The following is a 6,000-nucleotide window of genomic DNA, read 5'->3' as shown; positions in this document are numbered from 1 at the left end:
TAATCTAAAAGTTGCTCAGTAGTGAAGTTGAAATCCTACAAGGGTAGGTCATGGTTTTTAATCCCGTTGAGCTGGAAATTTTCCACGTAAAATTCCTCTTGTCATTTACTTACTGCTGTGTGCGTGTGTTCCAGTGGAACCGATAGAGAACCTGGTTCTCTATAGAGTTTGGTGGACCCTTATATTCTATCAATTGGTATCAGAGCAGGTTCTTTCTATCAGGTTATATGGTAAAAATAAATAAGAGAATCAGAAGGTAGACACAACTTTCAACAAGTAAAAGAAGCAAGGTAAAGAAGGGTACGTGGTACCCAATTAGTAAAGATTATCAATATTTACAATCCAGGCAGAGAAATATAAGCAATATGAGTTAATTTCTACAGTAACGGAGATATATACAATTGGCCACACCCATCTCAGTTATTCCCTATGGGAGCTAATGTTTATTGTATAAGAGAAAGATGGGACATCAGGATCCAGCTGGGGTTAAAGTAACCAAAAACGGTGGATGGATTGTTACCATTAGCTAAAATTTTCGAAGAATAGTGCAAACGTGGTAATATATATCATTATGGGACACCCAGATGGTGCACTCTAGAATAGAACAATCAGATATGAATACTAGAAAGTTCAAAAATTTCAGAAGGCAGGCAGTGGAATCCTAGAAGGGATAAATATTTACCTTAGTATAGCCCCCGTCCCTATTCAAGAGAGAATGCTAGGTGACCTGAAGAGTCAGTGGATAGATCAAGGTGAGCTAAAAGCGAAAAAATATTTTGTTGAAGTTTTCAGAATAAGGTAATAGACGAAAATATTAGCAGGAGAATAAGAATAAAGTAAATAAAGTATTATGAATAAGATGTGATAAATGGGTGATAACGGTTAATCAAAATATGATATGATGACAGAGTCTATAGTCAAGTGAAGGAAAAGACAAGATGTGACAGGCCTTGAAACAATAAAAGAGTATAGGCCAAAAGTCATATCCTCATTTCGAAAAATGAGTTGGTGCGTCCATCGTGATTACCAAAACAAAAATTTAGAACCCCAGAGTAATAGAAATCAGCATGGGCTAGTGAACAAGATAAACTGAACATCAATTAGGGATCGAATGAGGTGATAATAGTCGACATCAAGAGAATTTCAAAGATCGCATTCCAACAATAATACAATGGACAACAGAAGAATAACCTTTAAAGGTCACTCAGGAAGACGTTTCCCTAAAGCAAGCACTTTGAGCAAAGTTAAGCTTAAGTGACTAAGTGTTACAGTTACACTAGGTATCACCGTCGTGTGTAAGATATTCAATTATCCTTGGTACAGAAGTGTTACTGCAAGGCGAGTAAGAGTCAATGAAGACGTAAAAAAAGGTCAAAGATGAAGAGGTAAAATATTTATAAGTAAGTCTTCATTGCATTAAATATTAATACTCCCTTAAATGGGGGAAGATGGTGTGATATGGTATTAAGTCAGAGTTAAGTAGTTTAGGTAACTATGGAATAGTAAAGGAAGAATGCAGTAAATAGCGAAAGGAATGATATTTCATTTATTCAGATCCTACAGATATGCTACGACTCCAGAACATTATGCAAGCACGACGTCAGGGAGAGGCAGTAAGCATTCCCACACCAGATGTTATTGATAAATAAGTGCGAATGAACACGTGATACATTAGGAGCTAATGCAAAAGTTAAGTTAAGACAAAAGACATAACCCAAGAGAGGTTACACATAATGTAAATATGAGCATGGACTGACGAGTAGTTAGTAGTTCATTCAGAAAGAGTCTAGTCATGGTTAGACAAGAGGTCTCAGATAAATCAGTAGATCATGCAAGATAAACGAAGTGAAAGCCAGCATAGGAAATTCGGTATTGCAGATACATCATCGTAATCCTTAAGAAATGTTCTGATAGGAGTTGGGATAGTAAAAGGTACTGTATAAGTGTTACGAAAATAAAAGAGAGTGTGCCACTAAGGAGATAATCAAAATTTGAGTGCAGAAGTAACGCTACGAGCATAAGGGCGCAGAGATAAGTAACTAAGGATAATTATTGGCGAGTCAGTACATCAAAATTTTCATCGGGTATATGATGTAAAAAGCTCCCAGCTTTACAAGAGTTAGAGGGTCTTCCCTACGTGCTACAATGAAAGACTAGCTGAGAAAATAAGTAAGAAGGCTTCAACATAAACATAGTGACCTAAAGAAGAAATGATCTTGTAACAACAGTCTCACTACAATATTGTATACACTCCATAAGAAAGTGGCACATATCGTGGCTAATGAACGGGAAGTAAAAATCAAAAGTAATATTTGAGATCATATGAGTTGCACGAAATTCCAATAGGTGTGGGCACTAAGATAAGCCAAGTATTCATGCAACAAGTGGCAGAACGACCAGGAGAAGTAATTGCGCACTTTTAAAGAAAGGTGAGAAGGCACGAGTTAGTTACGTTATAACCGCACTTAACATTTCGGAGTATTATCCATGCAGCATATATGTTGCCATTCCTATAGCTATAGGAGACTCCGGTATAAAGTTTAAATAAATAATTGAGTCCACCTCACAGATAAAGGCTTGAATTGTTAGAAGATTATATTAGGGATGTTCCATGGCGTCCACCAAAGGCGAAGGTAATAATACCCTGAGCCGCATATTGGAATATAGCTTAAGCCTACTTAAAGGCTGAGAGAGAAGAGGAAACTAACGAGTTACATCAGGTAAGTGAATCGGAATTCTGATTATTAGACCAATATAATTATAGAAATCATGATTCTGAACATTGCAAAATCACTCTTAACATTAGAGGTACAATAATGATAGCACATCAGCCATATTCTATAATGACTCTACAATAAAGCCAGATTAAAAAAAAAGTACCAGCCTCATAAGGAGTAAGTATGAAGCTCCCGTCGGATTGTGTACGCACTAGAGGCATTAGTTTATAGTAGAGCTTCAAGTTGTTGATGTGAATTCTACCTATATAGAATGGAGGTTATGAAAGAGATAGAAGATACAATACGAGATTAAAATTTAAGTAAGGTAAAGGTTATAAAGGTACGAGATGCTCAAGTGTAGAAGGTTGTGAATAGTCCATACATTAGATAGAGGGCTAGAAGCGCCGTGATTCAGTATCCACAAATGATAGTGGTGTTGTCAGTGACATATCTTCTAGCCTATGGTTTTCAAGTACCGAAAGGTCTAGTTAAGAGAGTAAAGAAGAGTTAGATACGATTTGATGTCTCGCTTGAAGTTCTAGAATAACATAAGGAAATGTATGGTGCTAGAAAGTTAAAGTATGGTAGAGCAACAAGGTTTTAGGTGGACATGAGTAAGGATAAAAAGAGGTGATTGAGAAGGTGACGAGAATATGTAAGGCCTCAGAATTAAGCCCATCAAAACAAGAGAGCTGATGGTTTCTGTAAGTTATAAAAAAAACTCAGTATAGCCTGAATGAACTCAGAGGAGTCTAAGACTGTGAGCAATTTGAAAAGATGAAATGTTGCCCTGGTAGTAGAATAAAGGTATAATTGTGATAGATAAGAGGATGACGTTAAGGCCATTGATTGATTAATGATTCAAAGAGAAGGGATTTCATGAATTGCATGAGATTAGAATACCCCTCATAAAATGAATCGCGTTGGGATGCGATAAAATATGGTTATTGAAGGGATGTCTACTCTGATACGACATCGGAGTAGAGTAATATTTGCAGTTTCGCAAGACTCCACAAACTACATAGGTGACAAGTAGGTGTGTCACTAAAGCTTTTTGAGCAATATATTTTGTGTGTTATATGAGGTATTTTTGAGACATATTATATACCAAATTGAAGGTCTTGGAATCTAGTTTCTAATTCTATTAACAGTTCATTCATACGACATCCGGATAAAAAGATATAAGTATATGAAGAAGGGCCAATGATAGGGTGCCAAGTAGCACCTTTTTGACTTTTCAAAGAAATTGGATATTTATATCCTTATCTCGTCTCCTTGTTCAATTTTCCAGAGAAAACGACCAAATAAGACCCCTAACATTACTCTCAAGCTCTCCACAAAGGTTTCCTACAAGATTATCATCCGGGGCATGAAATCAAGTTGCGATAACATTAAAACGCTTTCTACGACGTAAGTATCGCTATATTGCCTCTCATTTTCTTTGTAGTATGAGTTTTGTACGGTATTTAATAGTTAATAAAATACTTCTTTATGTATTTAAGCTTTTAAATATCAATAAAGGTTGATAAATTTATTTCCTAATAGTTAGAATTCACGGGACGGTGATCGAAAGTCGTGAGTTCGAGTTACTCACTTGTAGCGGACTGTTTTGTGTTGCTGTTGGGATGCGTATTTTACTACTGTTTTGCGGAGTTTTGGAGGAGTAAGGGTGTGGAGAAACATCACATAAATTCAAAGTGGTGGGATGGTCGTTCATTGCAACATTTTCGGGATGTTTGATACTACTATGATGCTCGTTTTGTGTATGAAGAGATTGGGGTGTGTTGGACTGTTTTGTAGTATTTTGTGGTGTATATAAGGTTGAAAAATAATGTATATATGTTGTTATTGTTCTGTTCTTGTATTGTTGGTGTTATCTTAAATTTGTAGGAAGTAAGGATTATAGGGGAGATGCTGCCCGTTTTAATACAAAATAAGTTTGTCGTTCGTTGTGAGATAGTTGTACTTTTCGTAACTTAATGATAGTATTATTATCGTTGTTGTAGATTAAGGTACGAAGAGGCGAGTTCAACTTGGTGATTGGAAAGATTGTGATAAGGTATGTTAAGGCTAAACCTTTCTTCATTTTGGCATGATCCCGTAACTACATGAGTTTGATAATGAGGCATAAAGAGAAGTTCGTATTCCTGAACTTATGTACATTATTCTAGTCTCATAAGTTATAGTATTCTCCCTTATCGGCACTTCATATTTAGTTTAGTATTGTCTTCTTTAAGCCAAAAGAGCAGCGAGTATATATATATATATATATATATATATATATATATATATATATATATATATATATATACAGTATTACAGTATTTTCACCACTATCGAGCTATAATCGGTGGCAGGCTCCTATTGGGCAATCTCTGATCAGATGGTAAGTTATATACCGAGCCTATAGTGGCCGAGCGCCCATGAGCGAGCCCAGAATGGCCGAGATATAGATCCTAGTATGGCCGAGTGCCTATGAGCGAGCCTACTACGGCATAACAGTTACACATACCGAGCCTTATAGGGCCTGATAACTATTTTACTTACTATATTGAGAGAAAGGAGTCAGTATCAGCAAGTAAGCATATATTCAAATTATATTTGACTCACAGGTACTTTCAGTTATTATATTATCAGTTCAATTTCAGATTTCAGTTATCCTGTTGCCTTACATACTCGGTACATTATTTCGTACTGACGTCCCTTTTGCTGGGGAAGCTGCATTTCTTGCCTGCAGGTCTTGATAGACAGCTGGATAGACCTTCCTAGTAGACAAATTCAAACATCTGCTTGGTTGGTAAGCTGTACTTCCTCGGAGTTACCAGGTCTATACCTTGGAGTCCATTTTATATATACAAGTTTGATAAGTAGGTCGAGGCCTTGTCCCGACCATGATACAGTTCAGTTATCCCTAGAGGCTTGTAGACGAGTCCTGTACATTTTTTTTATATCAGTATTATGGCTTTTCCAGCCCTATGTAGATGTTTAGTTTAGTATTGCTGGTTGTAGATGTTATTTGCAGATGATTGAGAATATGGCCTCATCGGCCTAAGTTGTGGGTTACCCCTCTAGAGTTCACAGTTACAGAGTGGTACGCTCGGGCCGAGTATGGCACCGGGTGCCTGCCATGCTTCTTCAGATTTGGGGCTTGACAAACTTGGTATCAGAACAGTTCTATCCTAGAGAGTCTACAAGCCATGTCATATTGCAGATATTTTTACCAAAGCCCTAAGCAGAGAACACTTTGAGAAAAATCACCTGGTACTGGGGTTGATAAAACCCA

Source organism: Nicotiana tabacum, chromosome 24 (genome assembly GCF_000715075.1).
Source record: "Nicotiana tabacum cultivar K326 chromosome 24, ASM71507v2, whole genome shotgun sequence".
NCBI classification, from domain to species: domain Eukaryota; kingdom Viridiplantae; phylum Streptophyta; class Magnoliopsida; order Solanales; family Solanaceae; genus Nicotiana; species Nicotiana tabacum.
The sequence above is the reverse complement of the archived record's forward strand: the minus strand, read 5'-3'. Positions refer to the sequence as shown.